Here is a 24,816-nt window from a genome sequence, read left to right on the forward strand (position 1 = left end):
GCCTGTTGTGACAGGACAAGGGGTGATGGTCTGAAACTAGAAGAGGGAGATGTAGACTGGAGAGAAGGAAGAAATGTTTGACACTGAGGGTGGTGAGACCCTCCCCCAGGTCACCCAGAGAGGTGGGAGATGCCTCATGCCTGGAACCATTCCAGGTGAAGTTGTCTGGGTCTCTGAGCAACCTGCTGTAGTTGCAGCTGTCCCTGCTGACTGCAGGGGGGGTTGGACTGGATGGGCTTTAAAGGTTTCTTCCCACCCAAAACATTCTGGGATTGTGTGATCCTGCAGGAAGGCCACTAGAAGGTCCTCTGGAGCCTTCTCTTCTCCAGGCTGAACCACACCAGCTCTCTCTCATCCTGCCCTCATGCAGGAGGTGCTTCAGCTCTCTAATTACCTTTGTGGCTCTCATATCCTCATAGAATCATAGAATTGTCAGGGTTGGAAGGGACCTCAAGGATCAGCCAGTTCCAACCCCCCTGCCATGGGCAGGGACACCTCACACCACAGCAGGTTGCTCACAGCCACATCCAGCCTGGCTGCAAAAACCTCCAGGGATAAGGCTTCCACCACCTCCCTGGGCAACCTGTTCCAATGTCTCCCCACCTTCATGGGGAAGAACTTCTTCCTAACATCCAATCTGAAGTTTTGTTCTGTTCCCCCCAGTCCTATCACTCCCTGACACCTTAAAAAGTCCCTCCCCAGCTTTCTTGTAGCCCCCTTCAGATACTGGCAGGCCACAAGAAAGTCTCATTGGAGCCTTCTCTTCTCCAGGCTGATTCATTTGGTGACCACGAACACGCAGTACTGTTGGCACTCCTTCTGCTTCCCATATTTTCTGGTGCTTGTTTACTTCTAAACCTTTCCAAGTTAAATGGAGAAAGAAGATGTTCTTGCACCTGTGCAATCGTTTGCACTTCAGAGCAAAACATATTTGCTTCAGACTGTGAGTGTGAATCCAAAATTAATAATTATCAGCAGAGGATATAATGAGTCTCTGGCAGAGGAGACCTCTTCTGAACAGCTACTGTTTCACAAACTATTATAGCATTTGGAATTCTGATTAGCCAGAGTATTATACAGATGGATTTGAAGCTAAATTTCCCAGATTACCTAGTTTCATGGTTGGATTTTGACTTCATACTTGGTTTGAGAGCAAAACCTCAGATGTGTGCAAAACCACTTAAGCACTGTAGGCTTTATTTATCCACTGCCCCAGAGCTCACACTTGGATTGCTCTGCATTCACCCCCAACCTGAAGGGAGAAAAACTTTGATAAAAGAAAGCCCAGGTTGGGCTGAAATGCAGAAGTCAGTGGGAGAGGAGCAGGGAGCAAGGAGTACCTGTGAAGAAGTGGAAGGGCTCACAGTGGGAGCATTCCATCTCTGTCTGGGAGAGATGCATCCCTGGGGGTGTCAGAGGGGAGGGTCTCTCCTCACCCCAACATGGGGGCTGGGAAAGCCTCATCCTCTCCTAAAGCTCAACTCCCATTTCTTGCATCCCTTTGTCCCATTGCAAACAGAAATGAGAAAAAGCATCAAAGAATCGTGGAATGGTTATGGTTGGAAGAGACCTTCAAGTTCATCAAGTCCAAATGCCAAGCCAGCACTGCCAGGTCACCATTAAACCATGTCCCTCAGCACCACATCTCTATGGATTTTCAGTGCCTCTAGGGATGGGGACTGCCCTGAACAGCAGAAATATCTTGTGTCTTATTTTTGCTAGGGAGGAGAAGAGACAATTTCTGTCCCACTGTGTTTAGGCTGTCTGCCATGATCCTGCTGCAGCTGCGGGAAGGGTGTGCCATGCCCATGTTCCAGGCCTTGACAACCCTTTGGGGGAAGAAACTGCCCCTCATGTCCAACCTAAACCTCCCCTGGTACAACTTGAGACCATTTCCTCTTGTCCTATCCCACCCAACCCTTCGTGTTTCCCTGAGATTCCCACTGGCTGTAGGGAAATCCAAGTGTTGTAAGAAATCCAATAGGTAGCCTGGACTGATAGCTCCAGGGCCATGGTTATTGTTCAAGGGAAATTCAAGCCCAGCTATTTCCCCAGCCAGCTGCTGTTTAGCTGTGGTATTACAACGGGAAGGCAGAGGATGTGCACAACAGGAGACAGTCAGATCCCATTTAATACATCTAGCAGTTTGGTTTCTGTTTGGGCTGCACTCCTGGAGGTACATCCATTCTCTCCCAGTGATTTAAGAGGATTTCACTCCATGCTTTACAGAAAGGGATTTAAATAAACCATTGCACAGCAAACTTGTTCCTCCAACTGGCTTATTTTGGTATCAGGTATACAAGCAAGTGGCTTTGCTGTACTTAACAAAATTATGTAAAAACCCACTTAAAGTTTCCTAAAGCTCTCTTCAAACCTGCAAGCTCCTTGTGCTGTTGCTGCTGCTGCCGAGCAGCTCACTGGAGGGCTTTGAGGTGGTTTTACACAGCCCTGCTCCCACCCCCCCCACCCCTCCCCCCCGCACCGTTCTGCCTCTGCCTTATTCCACCCAGGGAGAAAAAAAAAAAAAAAACAAAAAACCAACAAACCAAGCACACAACACAAACCACAAGCCAAAAGACCTGTTGAAATCACAAAGCTCTCCAAATAGCTCCAGCATTGTGCAGAGGTATCGAAATGCCAATCAAAGCCGTACCCGAGCAGAATCAGATCAGCCAACAGCCAAGGCTCATGCCGGGAGCGGGCGCCTGCCACCCTGCCGCCGCCACCAACGGCCCCCAGCAAACCACCTTTATTCTGGTTGGGCTTTAAACAGATTGCTAGGGAGATAAGGAAGGCAGATGAGGCAGATAGCCACTGGGAAGAGTGGGGAAGGAGGGTGATTTATTGTTCCACCCAGGCTGCCCTTGGACGCATCCGAGGGGACGTCTCGGTGCCCACCGAGGGCGGTCTCGGAGCGTGGGTGCAGTGCAGCAGCCGCGGTCTCGAACCGGTACCACCCAACACTCCTTTCCGCCACCACGTGGGCTACCCCGCAGATTATATTCCCTATTCTTATGTTAATTCGAATTAAATTCAACAGCCAATTATGCTGATACATCACAAATTAGATTAGTGAGAGGCTCTGAACCCATTCATCCCACCAGGACTCCAGAGAAGCTCGGGCGCTGCTAAAGAGCTGCCCATCACGGGAGACAAAAAGGATCCAGGATTTTCCACTGTCAAACAGATGAGAGTCGTTGTGATTACACATTATGCCTCTTCAAATTACAACACTGGAATCAGCTGGAAGGACAAAGCTCTTCCTGCAAGCCCCTCTCTTGGCTCATGCTGCAGGGCAGCTGGGTGCTGCTTGGGGTAGCAAACCCCTGCCTCTGCCTGCAGTGGGATGGAGGTAAGCACTCTCAGAGATGGGACCATGACTCTCCTCTGGCCCCCTCCTTGCCCTCAGGCCCCTGTGCTTCTCCATGGCCCCATCTGTAGGGGCTGTGCTGCAGGGCAATGTACCCACCAGGCACGGACCAAGCTGCCCTGAGCACAGAACAGGAGCTATGCTCCATGCTTGCATAGCCATGCCACAGGATGGCATTGCAGCAGGTATAACCAACCTCCAACAACAGCCAAATCATATCTAAACCTCATATTTCCTTCTGGAAATTCATGTTTGGACAGGGGGCCCTGGGTTATCCTCCACCCCTCTGCAGATCTGGGTCAGAGGACAGAGGGGTGAAGGGGAGGTTGATGTGGGAACATGTGGAAATGATCCATCTTGCTGTGCTCCTGCCATGAAGCTTCCTCACCACCCTTTCATCATGCTTTGCTGGGACACAGCTCCCTAGGTCTGCACTTTGGCACAGGGAAATGTGTAAGGGTCTGTAATGGGGAGAAAGGCTCTAGGTCCCAGCAAGGTGACACTCAAGCCATGTCCAGGACCAAGAGGAGTCACAGCAAGTGAACACATTACCAGCTGCTCCCTCCTAGCTCACAAGTGTGGGGCTGGAGGCACATTATTTTCTCCCTGGAGGAAGGTCAGCATTGCTGAACCCCTTGATGGGGCATTGGGTCCCAATGCCAGAGCTGCAGTGGCACCAGCTGGGACAACCTGTGCTCCCAGAGCACCAGCAGCTCTTGGAGACACCCTAACACAGCTTCCTGCCAATGCTGCTCCTCACTCCAGGGGTAATGTTATGGAGAGGGAGACAGGGCTGCACAGGAGGCACCAAAACCCCCTCAGGATCTGCAAATGACCCACATGGGGAAGGACACAACAGCTTGTGCAGCAGGAGAAGGCTAAGAGGGAGGCCTGGGAAGCAGTGAGGTTGGAAGAGGATTCAGGAGCTCGCAAGAGCAAGTCCTTGTGGGCAAGATCATGGAGAACAGAGGGTGATACAGCAGAGCCCTCCAGGGTAGCTTTGACAATGAGGAGGAGCAGAGCTACTGGAGGATGAAGAAGGAGGTCAGGAGTCCCTGCTTGTTGCATACATACTCAAGCAACAGCAACTCTGCACACCCTGGGCAAATCTGTGCTGACCAAGACCTGGGTGCTGCCTGTTTGTGGGTGCAGAAGAAGCAGGAGATGAAGGAGAAGCTTCACAGGGGAATGAGGTGGACCCCTGTCTTCAGTGTCCCAGGCATGGGAAGGCTGAATTTTAACAGTAAAACTGGATCTTCTTTTATGTGGCTGGATTAGCATCTGACTTATAAAGCTCATCAAGCTGTAGGCATCTTCTCAGCATGCCCTTAAACTCCAACTGGAAGTTATTGTGGGTCAAGCAGAGAAGTGAGGAGCAGCCAGCAGCGAGCAAGGACTGAGCATTTTTGCAGCATCATCTCCCTTTGCTGTAACAGCATAAATGCCCCTCACAAAGGAACAAGGGAGAGAAACAATTTCCTTTTTCTTCTGCTCTTATCAGCAGGCTGCACCAGGCAGCACTGGGGGAAGGTCAGACAAGAGCCAGGTCAAGGTCAGCCAGAGCTCCTCTGGGTGGGTTCAGGGCTGCTCTGGGAGCAGGCAGCAGGACAGCTGGGGAGAGCTTCAGCCTTCTTGTCTGCTTGAAGAAAGGCAGCCTACATCCCTCAGGGTGTTGAGGACCCCCCTGGATGTGTTTGCACCCAACCACCAGCACCCCTGAGACTGGTGGGGTGTGCAGGGATGGGAGTGGAGATGCCTGTTCCCAGCCCTCGCTGATCTATCCAAAGCATTGGGCCAGATTCCCACTTCCAGCTCATGCAACCTGAGCCCAGACATTTCTGTGCCTTGCAGTACGCAGAGCCCAGTGAAGGAGAAGGCTCTCAGGCAGGAGGTGGCTTTGGGGAACAATCTGTCAATGGCAATTAGCTCATTTCTGCTGCAAACTTGGAGCACGTCTCAGGGTTATCGACCTCTGACTGTTCCAGGGGTTTACTTTTCCTGGGTGCTCCAGGAATTACTTTGCCTGTGTGTCCCTCACCTCTGTCCTGTGAGATGGCCTGATGGGCATAGTGACCCTGCATGCTCTCTGCCATCAGGCTCAAAGCCAGCACACTCAGTGTTGCTGCTGCTTCATCTTTCACTCCTATGTTGTACCTCCTCTTGAGCTGCAAAGAAAGCCAAGCCCTGGCAAGCTCCCACCAACCACCCAGCCACAGAACCATCCTGCCTGACCGTGGGAGTGTTCCCAGCAACCACAGGGAAAAAGAGGCTGCTTTGGATCCATTCCCCCTCTCCTGTGCAGTGCCTGGATGGCTCCTCACATGCAGCTGACCTCAGGTTAGGAGGCACCAAGATATCTCAATGCAGGGCAGCTCCTCAGGGACCAGCTGTGATTCAGCCAAAGCCATACCCACAGCTGTTACAACTCCACCATGCAGGTGATTCAGGAGGGAGCTCCAAGTGTGGAGCATGTCTACAGATGAAGCTTTCTCCTGCCCTTCCCCTCCACCATCCTTGTGTAAGAAATGCTCCACAGCTGGCCAGCAGCATCTCTCCACTGTGCATTGGCATTAATCACAGAGGATATAACTTGACTAAAGGTCTAGGAAAGCATTCTCCTTGGCAACATGGCAGATGCCCAGTGGCCCCAATTCCCCCCTGACCCATGTTCTGTGTGATTATCCAGGAGGATCCAGGAGCTGCAGCCAAGCATCTATTCAGAGCCACGTTATTCACAGTCAGAAGGACAGAGATTTGCAGGATTATTGCAGGTAAATATTTGCCCTGGCAAATAACATCCAACAGTAAATAGGAGCCTAAGAGGGAACATTTATTCTTGGTTAAGGTACAAGGAAATACGTAGGCTGGTGTGATCCATTCCACCTTAATCATCCAGATGACACAAACCACCACAGGCTCTGTGCCATTCCTCACTCACTAACTAGGTTGTGCCTGCAAGAGCTCACTGCCATATGAATGTGACCCTCTAGACACTTCAGGGTTTAGATGGATATGAGCACATCAAAACCAGCCTCAAAAGTCATAAATTCATAGAATGGGTTGGGTTGGAAGGGACCTTCAAGATCATTTTGTTCCAGGTCCCTGCCATGGGCAGGGACACCTCCCACCAGCCCAGGCTGCTGAAGGTCTCATCCAACCTGGCCTTGAACACCTCCAGGGAGGGGGCATCCACAACCTGTTCCAGTGTCTCACTACCCTCACTGGAAAGAATTTCTTCCTCATCTCCAGTCTCCCATCTCTTTTCCCCTCTTCCAGCTCAAAGCCATTGCCCCTTGTCCTCTCACCACAAGCCCTTGTCAAAAGCTGGGGAGTCTGTGAAATGAGGACAATGTTGCTGGTTGTGAGGCTGAGAGGTCTGACCAAGGGCTACACCTTGAGCAGGGAGGACACAGTGGTTATGGGGTGCTGATATCACCCCATGAGCAGCAGTGGCAATCCTGACCCTCCCACCCAAAGCCAGCTGGACACAGCATGGCAGCAGGACCTGAGGCCCAAGAGCTGTGCCCCCAAGGAGACTGCTCTTCTCCCACCAGCACCACAAGCTCTACCAGCACAGCTTGGTGAAGGGGCTGCAGAAAAACAGGCAGGAGGTTTGTGGAGTATCTCAACTGTCCCAAAGCTGGATGGGGTCAGAAGGCAGAGAAGCACATTGCCTTGGCACTCAGAGACTTTCCCTCTTTCTCTTACACACCTATAAAAGGATTCACCATGTGCCAGCAACCCCATGAGCTGCAGGGCACACCAGACTGAGAGAGATCTTGGGCCATACAGAGAGGGAAAGAGTCCAGACACAATGAAAAAGAGAAAACTGAAGCTCAAGGCAGGCAACCTACCTCACATCTCCTGAGGAGCCTGCAAACTGCTCTCCCACCACACACATAAATCACCACAGGCATAGGAGGAAAACTTCTGGAGCCCTGGAGCAGGCTGTCCAGAGAGGTTGTGGAGCTTCCTCCTCTGGAGTCTTTCAAGACCCCTCTGGATGTGTTCCTGTGCGACCTGCCCTAGGTGACCCTACTTTAGGGGGGTTGGACTCAATGGTCTCCAAAGGTCCCTTCTGACCCTCACCACTGTGTGATTCTATGCCTCTGTGCCCACATTTGCTTGAAGAGGGTTTTGATAGTTTTCTCCAGCACATGAACCACAGAGGCACAGAGCAGCTGCAGGGACAGAGTCATTAGTTCAGGTGGCAGAAGAAGGTGGAATTCACTTGGGGGCAGGCAGGGAAATGCCCTGGTGCTCGCCGTGGGGTGGCTGGTGGGACTGTGGACCCCTTTGGCACCACTTCACTGGGAGGATGCCAAGGGTGCTGTGCTCACACCTGAGATTCCCAAAGCCCCATGCCAAGCAGTGAAGCTGTGCTGATTTTCCATGCCAGCAGCTCTGGGTCTTAGGGATGGAAATTGATTTGCCTCATGGTGGCACACAGAGATCCAACGTGTGAAGAGCAGGGCCAGTGCATTAGGAGGGGAGAGAAGGGTAAATGCTGTACAGAAGGATTTATTAACAGCCAGTCACAGACAATCTACAAATTGGCTTTGAAGTGTTCCCAGCCCCTTCAACATTAATTTTCACATGCTCAGGGTTTTGACTAGGGGTATGTGGTTGAAAAGGAGGAAACAAGTCCCTGCATCAACACAAACATGCCTTGGAAAGTGCCTGCACGACACTCAGCAACAGGCAGCCACACTGGGGAGGAGGCTGGGAGCATAGCAGAGCAGCAAGTGACCTGCAGGCAAGTTGGGCTCTGCTTGCCTCTGTGCTCCTCCTCCACACCTTTAGTCGTGGGGTTATGAAACCCAACCAGATGTTGGCTCACCCAAAGAGGAAGCACACACCTCCATGGGCCCCATTTCTCACCATCTCCTCCAGGTGCAGGCATCACTCTGGTGCAGACTCAGAGAACCACAAAATCAGAGAACCATTTTAACTGGAAATTAAAACCTTTAAGATCAGTCAGTCCAATCATTCTCTAATTCTACCAAGGCTGCTGGTAAACCATGGCCCTCAGCACCACAGCTCTGCCTCTTTGAAACACCTCCAGGGGTGGGGATCCAACCACCTCTCTGGGCAGCCTGTGCCAGTGTTCCAGAACTCTTGCAGTGAAGAAGTTTCCTCTAATGTCCAACCTAAACCTGCCCTGCTGCAACTTGAGGCCATTCCCTCTTGTTCTATCACTTTTTACTTGGCAGAAGAGACCAAGCCCCAGCTGGCTCCAATCTCCTTTCAGGGAGCTACAGAGAGCCAGAAGGTCTCTCCTCAGCTTCCTTTCCTTTTCTCCAGTTCCTCAGTTCCCTCAGCTGTTCCTCACCAGACCTGTTCTGTTGCCCTTCTCTGCATTTCTTGTAGTGAGGGGCCCCAAAACTGAGCCCAGTGCTCGAGGTGTGGCCTCACCAGTGCTGAGTACAGGGGCACCATCACTTCCCTGCTCCTGCTGGCCACACTAATGCTGATCCAGGCCAGGATGCTGTTGGTCTTCTCAGCCACCTGGGCACACTGCAGGCTCATCTTCAGCTGCAACCAACACCCCCAGGTCCTTTCCCACTGGGCATTTTCCAGCTACTCTACCCCAAGCCTGGAGCATTCATGGGGTTGTTGTGACCCAAGTGCAGGACCCAGAACTTGGTTTTGTTGAAACTGCTCAACGTGTCATGACAAGACAGCCTCTAGCTCAACCACAGTGCTGCTGGACAGCTTACCCTTGGAATGAAGCTGGATGGTTGCTTTTTAATTCTGCCTGAGCTGACTTCATCCCATGTCCTATGGACACAGTGACAGAGCCAAAAGCTAAGCCTGCAGGATGGTTTCAACCATAAATTTGACATGACAAAAGGAGTCTCTTTTCTGTAAGTTTCATAACCCCACACATGGATGGAAAGGAGATATCAGGGTCCTAAGCATTCTTGATTGTCCTCATGGTCTTTGATCTCCTTGGCCAGTCCTACAGTGGCAAAGGGACATGGCAAAGTAGTGTCCTGGTGCTCAGCAGGATGGAGGCTGTGAAGGGAATCAGCCAGCAATATTCAGAGGGAACAGAAAAATCTCAGTTCACTCAGAAGGACAAAGGGTTGGCAGGCTTGCACCTGATTCTGCTGTCACAGAGAAGGGGGTTTGGTCATTTTCCATGCTAATGACACAGGAACAACAGGCGTTGGCACAGGCTGCCCTGGGAAGTGGTGGAGTCCCCATTCCTGGAGGTGTTCAAGAAACCTGTGGCCATGGCTCTTGGGGACATGGCTTAATGGCCATGGTGGTGTTAAGCTGGTGGTTGAACTCAATTATCTCAGAGGTCTTTTCCAACCAAAACAATTCTATGACTGACTGCCAAGACACTGAACTCAACCTGTCCACTGACTGATAGCTCATTTCTGAGGGTGAGGAATGCAGAGCAAGGTTCCATTGATCAATGATCATCTTTATGATGATCCCCAGATTCAACATGGGTGTGGACTCACTTGTGGCTGTGGCCAGAAGCAACAGCAGTGATGGCCTTGCCCCTTGCCCTCAGGTGTGACCCACTAGGGCTTCTTGGGACTCAGGATGATGAAGAAACAGGAGGGAAAGTCTTCTGAGGAGAGGCTGAGGGAGCTGGGGGTGATTAGCCTGGAGAAGAGGAGACTCAGGGGGAACCTTATTATACTCTACAACTACCTGAGGGGAAGTTGCAGTCAGGTGGGGGTCAGGCTCTGCTCCCAGGTGACTTGTGACAGGACAAGAGGGCATGGCCTGAAGCTGTGCCAGGGGAGGTTTAGGTTGGATGTTAGGAAGCACTTCCTGATGGAAAGGGAAGTCAGACACTGGAATGGACTGCCCAGGGAGGTGGTGGAGTCACCATCCCTGGAGGTGTTTAAGAAAAGACTGGATGTGGCACTTAGAATCATAGAATCAGTCAGGGTTGGAAGGGACCACAAGGCTCAGCCAGTTCCAACCCCCCTGCCATGGGCAGGGACACCTCACACCAGATCAGGCTGGCCAGAGCCTCATCCAGCCTGGCCTTAAACACCTCCAGGGATGGGACCCCAACCACCTCCCTGGACAACCCATTCCAGGCTCTCACCACTCTCATTGGGAAGAACTTCTTCTTTACATCCAGCCTGAATCTCCCCACTTCCAGCTTTGTTCCATTCCCCCTAGTCCTGTCACTACCTGATAGCCTAAAAAGTCCCTCCCCAGCTTTCTTGTATGTCCCCTTCAGATACTGGAGGGTGACAAGAAGGTCACCTCGGAGCCCCAGGGAGCTGGGGAAGAGGAGACTCAGGGGGGACCTTATCACACTCTACATCTACCTGAAGGGAAGTTGTAGTCAGGTGGGGATCAGGCTCTGCTCCCAGGCAGCTTGTGACATGATGAGGAGGCATGGTCTGAAGCTGTGCCAGGGGAGGTTTAGGTTGGATGTTATGAAGCACTTCCTGATGGAAAGGGAAATCAGACACTGGAATGGACTGCCCAGGGAGGTGGTGGAGTCACCATCCCTGGAGGTGTTTAAGAAAAGATTGGATGTGGCACTTGGTGCCATGGTCTGGTCGATGTGCTGGTGTTGGGTCATAGGCTGAGCCTGATGATCTCACAGGTTGATTCCAGCCTCAGTAATTCTGTGATTCTGTGATTCTCCTGCATCCCCTTGATGGAAACCAAAGCTTACAGGCAGCTTGTATTGCCCACACTGTGGGTGACCTGCAGCACCATGTCACCAGGTGGGGGAAAAAAAAGAAAAAAAAGCTAAAAATAATAATAATGGAGTTCTCTGAACAATTCAGAGCAAAAGAAATCAGCCCTATTGTAGGCTGCTAAATAGGCTCCAGCTCCTTCTTTCCCCTCCAATTTTTTTCATTTTTATTTTTTTTTTTTTAAATCAAGTATGTGATCCAGAACTGGAATCCTGTCATAGAATGATTGTGGTCTTGCCATAGAGTAATCTGTCGTTATGGAGGGGCGTGAGTGTGGGGTGGTATGTAAGTCAGTGAGGAAGGACAAGGCATGTTGGGGGGCTTGTCGGGGCTGTGGGACAGTTGGGACCAAGTCACTATTGGAATGCAGCGTGGTGACAGTAGCGAGGGGGCAAGCCTGGCTCAAGCGGACGGGTGGGGGGGGGGGGGGTTGTGTTGGGTGATGTGGCTTGGCAGGGCTCTAGTTCAGATTGTGCCGGGGATGTGCCATGACATCGTGCGGTTTATGACAGGTGCATAGGTGGGCGGGCTGGGGGCCTGGGGCTGCGGCAACTCAAAAAGATCTACGCGGGGGGGGGGACAAGAGGGTTGTTTTAGGGGCGACAGCATATTCGGATGACGGGTCACGGAGTACGAATTCTAACTTTTTGGGGTGTTTTATTTTATGTGAGAGTATTCGGTTGGCAGGGTGCGCGAGGGCATGGGAGCGCGAGAGGGTGGATCGGGAGGGAGGGGAAGGGCAGGGAGGGGAGTGGAGGGGCGGGAGGGCAGGGCGGGCAGGGAGGGCAGGGCGGAGGCTAGGGAGGGAGGGGCACTGGGAGGGGGAGGGGGGGGGAGGGAGGGGGGAGGGGGGGGAGGGGGGAGGGGGAGGGAGGGGGGGGGGGAGGGAGGGGGGAGGGGGGGAGGGGGGGGGGGAGGGGAGGGGGGAGGGGAGGGGGGAGGGGGGAGGGGGGGGGGAGGGGGGGAGGGGAGGGGGGGAGGGGGAGGGGAGGGGGGGGGGGAGGGAGGGGGGGAGGGAGGGGGGGAGGGGGGGGGGGAGGGGAGGGGGGGGGAGGGGGGGGGAGGAGGGAGGGGAGGGGGGGGAGGGGGGGAGGGAGGGGGGGGGGAGGGGGGGAGGGGGGGGGAGGGGAGGGGGGGGGGAGGGGGGAGGGGGGGGGGAGGGGAGGGGGGGAGGGGGGGGAGGGGGGAGGGGGAGGGGGGGGGGGAGGGGGAGGGGAGGGGGGGGAGGAGGGGAGGGGGAGGGGGGAGGGAGGGGAGGGGAGGGGGGGAGGGGGAGGGGGGGGGGAGAGGGGAGGGGGGGAGGGGGGGGAGGGGGGGGAGGGGGGGGGGGGAGGGGGAGGGGAGGGGGGAGGGGGGGGGGGAGGGGGAGGGGGGAGGGGGGGGGGAGGGGGGGGAGGGGGAGGGGGGGGGAGGGGGGGGGGGGGGAGGGAGGGGGGAGGGGGGGGGGGAGGGGGGGGGAGGGGGGAGGGGAGGGGGGGGGGGGGAGGGGGAGGGGAGGGAGGGGGGAGGGGGGAGGAGGGGGGGGGGGGGGAGGGGGGAGGGGGGGGGGAGGGGGGGGGGGGGGGAGGGGGAGGGGGAGGGGGGGGAGGGGGAGGGGGGGGGGGGAGGGGGAGGGAGGGGGGGGGGGGGAGGGGAGGGGGAGGGGGGAGGGGGGGAGGGGGGGGGGGGAGGGGGGGGGGGGAGGGGGGGGGAGGGGGGGGAGGGGGGAGGGGGGAGGGGGGGAGGGGGAGGGAGGGGGGGGGAGGGAGGGGGCGGGAGGGAGGGAGGGAGGGAGGGAGGGAGGGCGGGAGGAGAGGGAGGGAGGAGGGAGGAGGGAGGGAGGGAGGGAGGGAAGGGAGGGAGGGGGAGGGAGAGAGGGGGGGAGGGAGGGAGGTGAGGAGGGAGGGGGAGGGAGGTAGGGAAGGGAGGGAGGGGAGGAGGGAGGGAGGGAGGGAGGGGGGGAGGGAGAGGAGTGGAGGGAGAGGGGGGAGGGGGGCGGGAGGGAGAGGAAGGGGAGGGCAGGGAGGGAGGGAGGGAGGGGGGGGCGGGAGAGAGGGAGGGGGCAGGGGAGGGAGGGAGGGAGGGGAGGGAGGGAGGGGGGGGGGAGGGGGGAGGGGGGGAGGGGGGGAGGGAGGGGGAGGGGAGGGAGGGAGGGAGGGAGGGGGGGAGGAGGGAGGGAGGGGGGCGGGACGGGAGGGAGGGGAGGGGGGGAGGGGGGGAGGGAGGGGAGAGGAGGGCGGGGGAGGGAGGGAGGGCGTCGTGGGAGGGGCCCGTACGCGCAGCGCTACAAGAACCGAAAGACAGGAGGAAGGAACCGGACACGCAGGCAGGCCGGCCGGAAGGCGGCAGGACGGAAGGGAAGGGCCGGGGTTGGGGGTAACGTCAGGCTCGGACGGACAGCCGGACGGACTTCCGTCCGGCAAGGCACCGGCCTGGCCTGAAGGCGCTCATGCAGCCGGCCTTCCTGCCTTCCTTACCTTTACGTCCTGACTTGCTTTGTGTGGCCTTATAAGAAGGCACATCTTTCAAGGCCTATTATTGACAGCAGCACATATAGCCCACAAGCTTCACGAGCCTGAGGATGGACTGGTTTGTCACAACCCACCCCCAGTTTTGTCACCCTGCCTTTCATTGCCCTGTGAATTACTGGGGGGGGGTGTATGTGTGTGTTTGCAGGCATGGAAGTGACTGTCCCATAGAACAAACAGGAGTGTGGGGGGGATAGGTAATAGGCTTTGCAGTCAAATTATTGTGTTTATTAAAAATGCATCTAGGAAAGCCCAGGCAGATCCCAAAGGTCTCTTGCTCAGGAAAATCTCTGGTTCATGAAAAGGTTACAGTTACCATAAAGGCAGACAGATGCATGCATGGGAAGCAGCAGTGCAACATGCAAGGGTATATAAAGGATTAGAGATGCTGTGTTTATCCTTCCCAGGGAAGAGAGCAAGACAGACCTCTAATTCCCTCTGTGACACAGACAAAAATGAGTTTTGAAAGAGGTTTCCCCCAGGAATAAAGAGAAAGAAAAAATGTAATCCACCTCAGAGACCTCAGCCCTTCCTCCTTCTACTGCCAGGCTGTGGTTGCCTTACGGAATCATAGGATAATATGGGTTGGAAAAGGTCATTGAGTCCAACCCTCAACCTAACACCACCATGGCCATTAAACCATGCCCCAAAGTGCCATGGCCACATGCTCCTTGAAAGCCTTTAGGAGCTTCTCAGCGCCCCAGCAAGTTCCAAAAGAGAGCTCTGCCTGAACCTGCTGGGACAACTCTCCCTCCAGATGCACCTTCTCATCCCACCAAGTCCATCCTGGAGAGAAAAACTTTCAAAACCACTTGCAGGGAAGAATGGAAGGCCATGACCATATATTGTCCTCCTGAGAGCTCAAGACCCACTTAGTCAATTGATCAGCATTCTGTCAACATGCTGACCTAAAAATTGGCCAATGCTAGACAACATTTTGGGGGAGATATAAAAAAAATCCCCAATGAACAATTATGGAAGCTCCTCAGAGAGCAGACCAATTCATCCCTTCCTTTCAGCTGCCTCACCTGGGTTTACCATCCCTCCCCTGGCCCTGCATTTCCAATAACCTCTTCACTTCACACATCTGGCAGCAGGGAGCTCCTCAGGTTCCTCACAAAACTGCCACTGTGTAGATTTGCTGTTGTGATAGGACTGAGGGGAATGGAAAAAAAAAACTAGAAATGGGGAGATTCAGATTGGATGTTAGGTAGAAGTTCTTCCCCATGAGGGTGGTGAGACACTGGAAGAGGTTGCCCAGGGAGGTGGTGGAAGCCTCATCCCTGAGGATTTTAAGGCCAGGCTGGATGTGGCTCTGAGCAACCTGCTGTGGTGTGAGGTGTCCCTGCCCATGGCAGGGGGGTTGGAACTGGATGATGTCCTTGAGGTCCCTTCCAACCCTGACAATTCTGATTCTATGATGCTATGACTTCTCTGAAATGCCATTTTCATGAGACAGAGCATGTCCAGGCATCACCTTCCTCTGCCTCATGCTGGGGGCACACAGGGAGGAGCTGTTATCTGGACCTCCCCACCTCCGGCTCTGCAGGCTGAACGCTGTGTGGCAACACCACATCCCTATAACCTTCAGTGCCCTAAGGAAGAAGATGGGATATTGAGGCTCAAAATCTGCTGACTGTTTTCAGAAGGGGGTTGGACTTGATGATCTTCAGAGGTCCCTTCCAATCCCTACCATTCTCTGACTCTGTGATGATTCTTTGTTGGCTTATGCAAATGTCAGTGATAAGCAGAGCTCCTGAAACCCCTTTGTGCTATCTTCCTAAGGCATGTTTGGTGCATAGATGCTCCTGGATCAGCCATAGTGATAATCTAGCTTCACCTATGCCTTAGGTGCCTACCCACACTGGCAAAAGAACTGTTTAATTTCACTGTTTTTGGGGGGGTTGGGGCTATTCTTCCCTGCTCTCTCCAAGCAAGCATGGCAACGCTCCAGGGAAAGCCAGAACAAGTGCAGGGTTCTGCACCTGGGTTGGAACAATCCTCACTATTAATACAGATTGGGGAATGAGGTGTTAGAAAGCAGCCCTGAGGAGAAGGATTTGGGGTGCTGATGGATGAGAAGCTGGACAGGAGCAGGCAGTGTGAGCTTGCAGCACAGAAGGCAAATCACAGCCTGGGCTGCATCCAAGCAGCATTGCCAGCAGAGCCAGAGAGGTGATTCTGCCACTTGGCTCTGCTCTGGGGAGACCTCACCTGGAGTACTGCATCCAGGTCTGGAGCCCTCAATACAGGAAGGACATGGACCTGATGGAGAGGGCTGCAAAAATGATCAGGGGGTTGGAGCAGCTCTGCTATGAGGACAGGCTGAGGGAGCTGGGGGTGTTCAGCCTGGAGGAGAGGAGGCTCTGGGGAGACCTAATAGCAGCCTGCCAGTACCTGAAGGGGCTACAGGAAGGATGGAGAGAGACTGCAAAGGCCTTCAGGGACAGGACCAGGGGCAATGGCTTCAAACTAGAGCAGAGCAGATTGAGATTGGATGTGAGAAACAAATTCTGCACCATGAGGATGGTGGAACACTGGAACAGGTTGCCCAGGGTGGTGGTTGAGGCTCCATCCCTGGAGATATTCAAGGTAAGGCTTGAAGAGGCCCTGGGCAGCCTGATCTAGTTGGGCATGTCCCTGCTGACTGCAGGGTGGTCAGACTGGATGAGCTTTGGAGGTTCCTTCCTGCCTGGACCATTCCATGATTGAACGATGAGCAAGCTCTGCTTCACCACGGTAAAGTGCAGCCTCTGGCAATCTGCCTCACAATCAGCCTCCTGAAAATGGATTATAAAACCATTTTTTTTTTGCCTGGTTTTGAAATGCTTTGAAGGGCCTGCACATGCACTGAGATGGGAGCCAATGGGGAATCTCAAATCAGTCAGATTTCTCTTTCCTTTCCCACTCTCTTGCTTGGAAGCAAACCCAAGGAACATGATAATGCTGGGCTCAAGAAGGTCCTGCATTTCTGGGAATTATTTGAGGAGCACAGATTTATTATTGTTTTTCCCTAATTGCCTTTTCTTTTTCTCTCATGGCATCCTGAACTTGCATAATTAAGATCAGGCACTTCACAGCACTGCATTGTTGGGCTGAGCTGAGGGGTGGCTTACATAATGATGGATAATGCACTGTAAGCAGGTCAGGAGATAAAGGCAGCCTGGAAACAGTAATGGAGAAGCAGGCAAAGAAGAATTAGCAAAAAAGCACTCTCAGAAATTAATTCAACCTGGTTTCAGTCAAACTAGAAGGACTCAGTGGATAAGGAGCTGGCTTGACAGCTGCACCCAAAGAATGGCTGGCAATGGGTCCATGTCCAGGTGGAGGCCAGGGACAAGTGGAGTCCCTCAGGGCTCAGTGCTGGGACCAGGCTTGTTCAACATCTTTGTTGGTGCCATGGACAGAGGCATTGAGTGCACCCTCAGCAGGTTTGCTGATGACACCAAGCTGTGTGGTGCTGCTGGATGGAAGGGATCCATCCAGAGGGACCTTGACAGGCTGGAGAGCTGGGCACAAGTCAACCTCATGAGTTTCAACAAGACCAAGTGCAGGGTCCTGCATCTGGGTCAGGGCAATCCCAGGCACTGATATAGGCTGAGCAGGGACTGGCTGGAGAGCAGCCCTGAAGAAAAGGCCTTGGGGGTGCTGGGGGATGAGAAGCTCAACATGAGCCAGCAGTGAGCACTTGCAGCCCAGAGAGCCAAGCAGAGCCAGGGAGGGGATTCTCCCCCTCTGCTCCACTCTGCTCAGACCACAGCTGGAGCTCTGGGTCCAGTTCTGGAGCCTCTATTACAGGAAGGATCTGGAGGTGCTGGAAGGTGTCCAGAGAAGGTCCACCAGGATGAGCAGAGGGCTGGAGCTGCCTCTGCCTATGAGGAGAGACTGAGAGAGTTGGGGTTGCTCAGTTTGGAGAAGAGAAGGCTCTACATTACACCTGGTTTGGTCTCCTTGCTGTATGTATGAGGTGCTGGAGCAGGTCTGGGGAAGAGCAATCAAGCTGGTGAAGGGTCTAGAGCCCAAGTCTTATGAGGAGCAGCTGAAGGAATCAGAGTTGTTCAGCCTGGAGAAAAGGAGGCTGAGGGGAGACTCTCTACAGCTCCCTGAAAAGATGGCGGGATAATGCCAAGTGAGACAGGAGTGGGTCTCGAAGCAGCCTAGATGAATTCTCCGTGTCCGTCGGTCTATAGAGGAGGTGGAGCCCGTATCCGAGAACGAAAGCTTTTTCGGCAAAGTAACCCTACTGATGGGGCCTCCGTGGGGGGATGCGGGGGTCGTGTGATAGGTATGTTGGGGCAGGAACCGTGAGTTTGGCTTTTGTGGGGGATTGGATGCAAGGGAGGTGATTTGTGAGAGGGGGGAACTTGAGTAGGGTGTTAAGGTTTTTGTTTCTTGTTTTGGTGTTTATGTTGAGCATGTGTGCAGGGTGGGCGCTGAGGGAACATTTGTTTCTGTTAGTCTGTTGTAGGAATTTATTTTTTGAAATGTCCCTAGCGGATGTTGTCATTTTTTATTTGGTTTGTTGTTTTTGATGGCACCATATGGGGTTTCTATTTTATCTCTTTTTGTTGGGGCTCTTTTTGGGTTATTTTTTTATAATTTTTTATTTTTTTTTTTTTTCATTTTTTTGTTCTTTTTGTGTTGATTGTTTTTTTTTATTTTTTTTTTTTTTTTTTCTTTGTCTTTTATTTTATTTGGTTTTATGGGTGGTTGCGTTCGTTTATTTTTGTTTTTTGGATGGGGGGGTTTGTGTTACGTGGTTTTGGGGGGCAGCAGGTTTTTGGGTGGAGTAGGAGGCAAAGCGGGGGGGGTCGGGGTTTTGATGCGAAGGAGGGCGTTAGGTATGTGGGGGCAGGGGGAGATGGGAGGGTTGTCGGTGAGTTGGGGATTAGGGATGCGGGGTTGTAGGTGGTGTTTGGCTTGGGTTTGGGTGTAGGGCGTGATTTCGAGAGGAGGTGGGGAAAAGTCGTTTTGGGACTGGCGAAGGGGTTAGCATGGGGAATTAGGGGTTCTGGGTGCCGAGTTTCGATTCTATTTTTGTGTTTTTATTCTTTCTTTATTTTTTTATTTTTGTATTTTGTTTTTTTTTCGAGGGGGGATATAATATCTGTTTCGGAGTTGGGGGGGGGGGGACGCGAGGGCGAAACCCAAGCAAGTGGGAACCAGTAGAGTGATGGGGGCGACCGGCGGATTATGGGTTCGCATAGTTGTCAGTGGGGGGGTAGGAGTGAGATTTGAGGCGGCGGTGACCTGCCCCTTTTCCTTGGCTGTTGAGTGTACCTTCGATGGAGCGGGTCGGCTCCATGTGTTACATCAGGAGGACCACATCCTCTCAGGCAGAGTTGAAATGAGGCCGCGAGGAACAGGCGTGTGATATTCAAGGTTATTTATTTTAGATTATAGGGATACGCGTGGGGCGGGGGAACCACTGGCACGGCCGGAAGCGCGGGAAGAGGGGGGCACACTGCGATGCTATGCCCAGGCCCCCGGCCGAAGGCGAACAACGGGCGACCTAGGCGGGAGGCTCCCGACGGCGCCACCAGCATCTGAGGTTGGGATGCACGTACCGCGCGGTTAGCCCTCTTGACTGCGACGTCAGCCGTTGGTGTAGCGCCCTCACGCGTCCAATAGTGCAGCCGTGGGACTACCACAAAAGAATTAGTCGTCAGCGAGCAGCTTAGTCATACGTGGTTAAAAACGGTCAAGGTAAGATACATCCAAGCGGCTACCGAGGAGCAAGCAGGCCGTGGGGGACCCTCCCCCCACCACAGACCCTTACCCGGTCCCACACAGGCCCCAGAGCTTGACGCCGTGGTCGGAGTAGCAATGGAAGGGGAAGCTCGTGATGTCATGTGGTGGGACGAGCATGGCATAATGGTGGTACCAAATCTAAGCACCATCCCCCCCAGGGTGTCCCCAGCCTGCTGCAGATAGCAATTTCGCCAGACACATGGGCAAAGCTGCAGTAATGCCTGGATGGTCCGGGATGGAGTCTATTGTATGGCCGGGGTGGCCCTCACCACGCCAACCCCCAGTCCCCGGTGTCCTGAGAAGTGATGTTTAATGATAAGGTGGAGCAGGCAGCCCAGGATCTGAGCCAGCGGGTATATTTGGGGGCGTGGTGGGGAAAAAACACAAGTGGGTGGGAGGTATGGGTGCGTCGGTAGGGGTTGGGGCCACAAAGGTAGGACACAACAAGAAGGAGCTAGGGATGCGGATGTTGATTAATTTATGTTTTGTATATTTTAAGGGGGCTGGGGGCCGAAGCCACGCGGCCGGCCACTTGACACTGCAGCGTGGACATTTGTTTGCACACGATACCAGAGCCCGACGGCATGGCCAACCAACCGGTACACGCAAGCATCAGCGAATGGTGGGATGCGTATTCTGACGTCATACCTAGGCTCGTCAACGCAGCTGTCTAGGTGCCCAGACCGCCAAACACTCAGAAGACCTATGGCTGACATCAGGGGGCACGGCAAGCATGATGGGGCCAGTGACCGAGCTCCAAGGAGTCGGGGGGTCGGGCTCACCCCCCCATGCGCTCATAGCTCTGGGTCCGAGAGACCCCAACCGGGAAAAAACGCCCAGTAACGGCATCCAGTTACGGGGAACGCACTCTGAATTCAAGAACGAGGGTATTGGACGTTCCAGGCTGCTGGAAGGGTTTGTAACCAGGAGGGGTGGCGAAGGTACCACCAGGCAGTTGAGCAGTTGCAGAGGGACCCTGGAGCACCGCTCCCTTGCCCCCGTATTAGGCTCAGGTCAACGGTAACGGGGCTGGGGCAAACCGAGGGGGCAGGCATGGGTCATTTGATTCGTAGAGAATATATCAAGCGTAAGAGAAGGCTCTCCAAGGTGACCTTGCCGGTGGCCCTCCCAGTATCTGAACGGGAGTACAAGACAGGAGCGGGGGGGAACGCTGCCCGCGGGAGGGAACCACACTGTTACGGCTAACTGGCGCCAGAGGATGACAATGTGGTCGCCGCGGCACGGGTACGGCCCGGCTGGGGGGAATGGAATCAAAGCGGGATAGGGGGGTGAGGAGATTTTCAGGCCGGTACGGTATGTTTGTAGGGCGGCCACTGCGTGAGGCGGGTGGAGGTAAGACAGGGTGGTGAGAGCCTGTTAAAGATCCCCCTCCCCCCCCCCCCCCCCCCCCCCCCCCCCCCCCCCCCCCCCCCCCCCCCCCCCCCCCCCCCCCCCCCTCCCCCCCCCCACTTCCCCACCGCCCCCCCCTGGTTATGACCAGGGAGGTGGTTTGCGCGGTCTCCATCCCTGGAGGTGTTTAAGGCCAGGCTGGATGAGGCTCTGGCCAGCCTGATCTGGTGTGAGGTGTCCCTGCCCATGGCAGGGGGGTTGGAACTGGCTGATCCTTGTGGTCCCTTCCAACCCTAACAATTCTTTGATTCTGTTAGGCCTGGGGACACTGGGACAATGGCAGAGCTGCTGCTTTCCATAGCCCTGCCCCAGCACTCTCCAAGGGAACAATGCCACAGCATCCAGGGCATTGGTGTGAAGGAGGAAATGCTGCACACACAGACACACACAAAAAGCCCAAACCTGGTGAAATCCCTCCTAGACATGGGCTTGTGATGACAGGAGGAGGGGCAGTGGCTTCAAGCTGGAAGAGGAAAGATTTAGTCCAAATTTTAAGGAGGATTTGTTGACAGTGAGGGTGAGGAGACACTGGAAGAGGTTGCCCAGGGACTGTGTGGATGCCCCCTCCCTGGATGTGTTCAAGGCCAGGTTGGATGAAGCCTTGAGCAACTTGGTCTGTTGGGAGGTGTCCCTTCCTCTGGTAGTGGAGTTCAAACTAGATGATGGAGTCTCCCTCCCTGGAGCTATTCAAGACCTGCCTGGATGTGTTCCTGTGTGATCTGGTAGAGGTGCTGCTGCTCTGGCAGGGCAGGTTGGACTGGATGATCCTTTCAAAGTCCCTTCCAGCCCCTGGCATTCTGTGATTCTGTGAATTTCCTCAACTCTCCCTTCTGGAGGCATCACTGAGATACTGCAGCTTCATTGGCAGGTGGAGTGAAGATGTAAAGCTGCAGCTGAGGCAGCTCTAATGCAGGAGGGTATCAGATGGCTCAGGCATGTTTCATGTTTAAACTTCCAACACCAAATGCCCTCAGCAAATATGTTTTATGTATTGATTCGGTGCTTCTTAAGCACCTGTCGCCTTAGCAGCTCAGGGGCTGCTCACCTTGCTTTATTATTTGATTTTATTCAAATTAAGAACATATCACCGAGTCATAGAATCACAGAACCCTTCAGGCTGGAAGAGATCTTTAAGATCATCACCTCCAAGCATTAACCCAGCACTGCCAGGTTGCCACTAAATCAAGTCCTTCATCTACACAGCTTTTAACTCCCTCCTGGGATGGGGACTCCACCACTGCCCTGGGCAGCCTGTTCCAGGGCTTGACAACCCTTTTGGGGAAGAAATTGTTCCTCATGTCCAACCTAAACCTCCACTGGTGCATCTTGAGGCTGTTTCCTCTCATCCTGTTACATGGTCCTTGGGAGAGGAGTCTGATCCCCACCTCACTTCAATCTCCTTTCTAGGAGTTGTAGAGAGCCAGAAGGTCTCCTCTCATATCCATGCCCTGTAGAGTTCCACCTTCTCTTCTCCCTCTCTCCTCTTTATTCCCAAGAGAAGCCTGAGGTCCTTTACCCATCCATCCACTGCAAAACATTGTGGACTGCCAGGAAGCTGCCAGAATGGGAAAAGGAAATACCTGAAACCAGGAATGCAATAAATCAGCTTCCCACACTATCCTGAAGACCCTCAGCCCCAGAGCCTGTCTCCAGCTCATGGGAGAAGTGCCAAAGCCACATACCTCTGAGTCAGCTCTGCCAAAGCAAACCCTGAGATGAGACAGCAGCAGCACCTTCCCAAATTCAGTCTCAACAACTGGCTTTGGGTGGGCACTGCCTCTCACCCTATCACTACAGGTCCTTATAAAACATCCCTCTCCATCTTCCAGTAGTCTTCAGGTACTGAAATGCTGCTCTAAGGTCTCCCCAGAGCCTCCTCTTCTCCAGGTGGAACAGACCCAACTCCTCCCTTAGCCTGTCCCCATAGGGAAGGTGCCTTCTGATCATCTTTGTGGCCTCCTCTGGACCCTCTCAAGCAGCTCCATGTCCTTCTTGTCATGGGGGTACCAGAAGTGGATGCAGTGCTGCAGGGGGACCAGAGGCAGAGCAGAGGGACAGAATCACCTCCCTGTCCTGCTGGTCACACTTTTGATGTAGCCCAGGACAGAGCAGAAGGACAGAATCACCTCCCTGTCCTGCTGGTCACACTTTTGATGTAGCCCAGGACAGAGCAGAAGGACAGAATCACCTCCCTGTCCTGCTGGTCACACTTTTGATGCAGCCCAGGACAGAGCAGAAGGACAGAATTACCTCCCTGTCCTGCTGGTCACACTTTTGATGCAGCCCAGGACAGAGCAGAAGGACAGAATCACCTCCCTGTCCTGCTGGTCACACTTTTGATGCAGCCCAGGACAGAGCAGAGGGACAGAATCACCTCCCTGTCCTGCTGGTCACACTTTTGATGCAGCCCAGGACAGAGCAGAGGGACAGAATCACCTCCCTGTCCTGCTGGTCACACTTCTTTTGATGCAGCCCAGGACACGGCAGCCTTCTGGGCTGCAAGTGCCCATTGCTGGCTCATGTTGAGTTCCTCATCCACAGCTCATCCCAGGAAAACCTGCCCTGGGATGAGGGATGGGCAGGTGAGGACCATACAGGTGTGGGCTGCCAGGCTTGCAGCATCCAGACCTGCACAGAGAAGAGCACAACCTGCTACTCCCCTGTGCACCATCAACTTGCAGAAGTGACCAGCAGCCTCTTCCAGCTGGGTCTGGGGTGAAAACAAGAACTTTTTGGGTACTGGCTTCCAAAAGGCACTAGGAATTGCTGAAGCCTGGAGAAAAACAGCTCCTGGAGAGAAAAGCAACCTCAGGCATGAGGAGCAGGAGCTCTCAGCCCCATGGAGGTGTCTGCTTTTGTTTAGAACTCATCTGGAATTCTTAAAATAAATTCCCTAAACTCTCTTCCAGAGACTGATGGCTTTTTATTTTTTTCCCCCTCTTTTTTTTTCTTTTTCTAACCCCTCCTTAATAAACTTTCAGGGGTATCTTTATTGTTATGGCTAATTTTAGAGAAAACCTAACATTTCCTGAGATTCAATTTCTCTCATAATTGTTGGAAGGAAACTAAATTGTCTGCTGTAAACATTCACTGTATTGTGTGAAAAGGATCTTTATTACAGCCCACTGGGAATGCCAATAAAATTCCCAATCCAAGCCCTTCCTCACTTACTTTTTTTTTTTTTGTCTTTTTCTTTTTTTCTTTCTTTCTTTTTCTTTCTTTCTTTTTCATTCTTTCTTTTTTCCTTTCATTCTTTTTTCTTTCTTTCTTTCTTTTTTTCCCTTTCATTCTTTCTTTTTTTTTCTTTCTTTCTTTTTTTTCTTTCTTTCTTCCTTTTTTTTTTTGATGTGTGTGTTTTAAGCTCACTCTTTTCTCTTCTCTGCCCATTAATGTCACTTCAAACATTCTGCAACCCAGAGATGAGAACTTAAAATATATTATTTAACAGTCAAGGGCAGAATAAAGACTTGTGAGTGGTGAGAGCCTTTCTGCCTCCTCTTTGGGTGCCTCCTATTACAGAAAATGAGAACCATTCCATCTGTCTGTGCCTGCTCAGGGCTGATGACAAAAATCTCATTAGTTTAGGCTGACACATACTCAATGCAGTCCATGTACATATATATGTAGGTGTTATTTTTTCCTTCCCATTTTATTCTACAGCTGCAAAAAAAAAAATAAATTAAATTTCATCAGATTGGAAGGAAAACTGTGGTCTTGGAACATTTCCCTTTAAAGGGCTTCTATTTATTCAGAATTCAGGAATCATTTTCCCAGTAATACAACTATAATTATTCTTAAAGTGTTAGGTTTGAAGGTTTAATAGGAAATATTTGCAAGAAAAAAAAGCTTTCTCTTTCTCTCTCTATTTTTTTTTCTCCCCCTTCACTTTGATAGTTTGCAATCTTCATGGTAATCAGATCAGTTAGCTCCTTCACACAGCAGCCAGGAAAATACAATTTAATATGAAGCTCCTGCTCTTCACTCATGTTTTAATTAAAGTAATAAAAGCCAAGGCCTATTTTGCCCTTTACAGGGTACACAGATGCATGGAGCTGAGCTCTCCAGCAGCAGCTCAGATGCTTCCGATGGC

The 24,816-nt window shown here is 53.2% G+C and overlaps 1 protein-coding gene across 1 annotated transcript in view; it reads right to left on the reverse strand.

The window, feature by feature from the left end:
* Positions 1–24,816, reverse strand: part of TOX2 (TOX high mobility group box family member 2) — a 219,334-nt gene that overhangs the window by 85,967 nt on the left and 108,551 nt on the right. The window lies entirely within an intron of this gene.

Source organism: Indicator indicator, chromosome 24, assembly GCF_027791375.1.
Source record: "Indicator indicator isolate 239-I01 chromosome 24, UM_Iind_1.1, whole genome shotgun sequence".
In the NCBI taxonomy this organism is placed as follows: Eukaryota; Metazoa; Chordata; class Aves; order Piciformes; family Indicatoridae; genus Indicator; species Indicator indicator.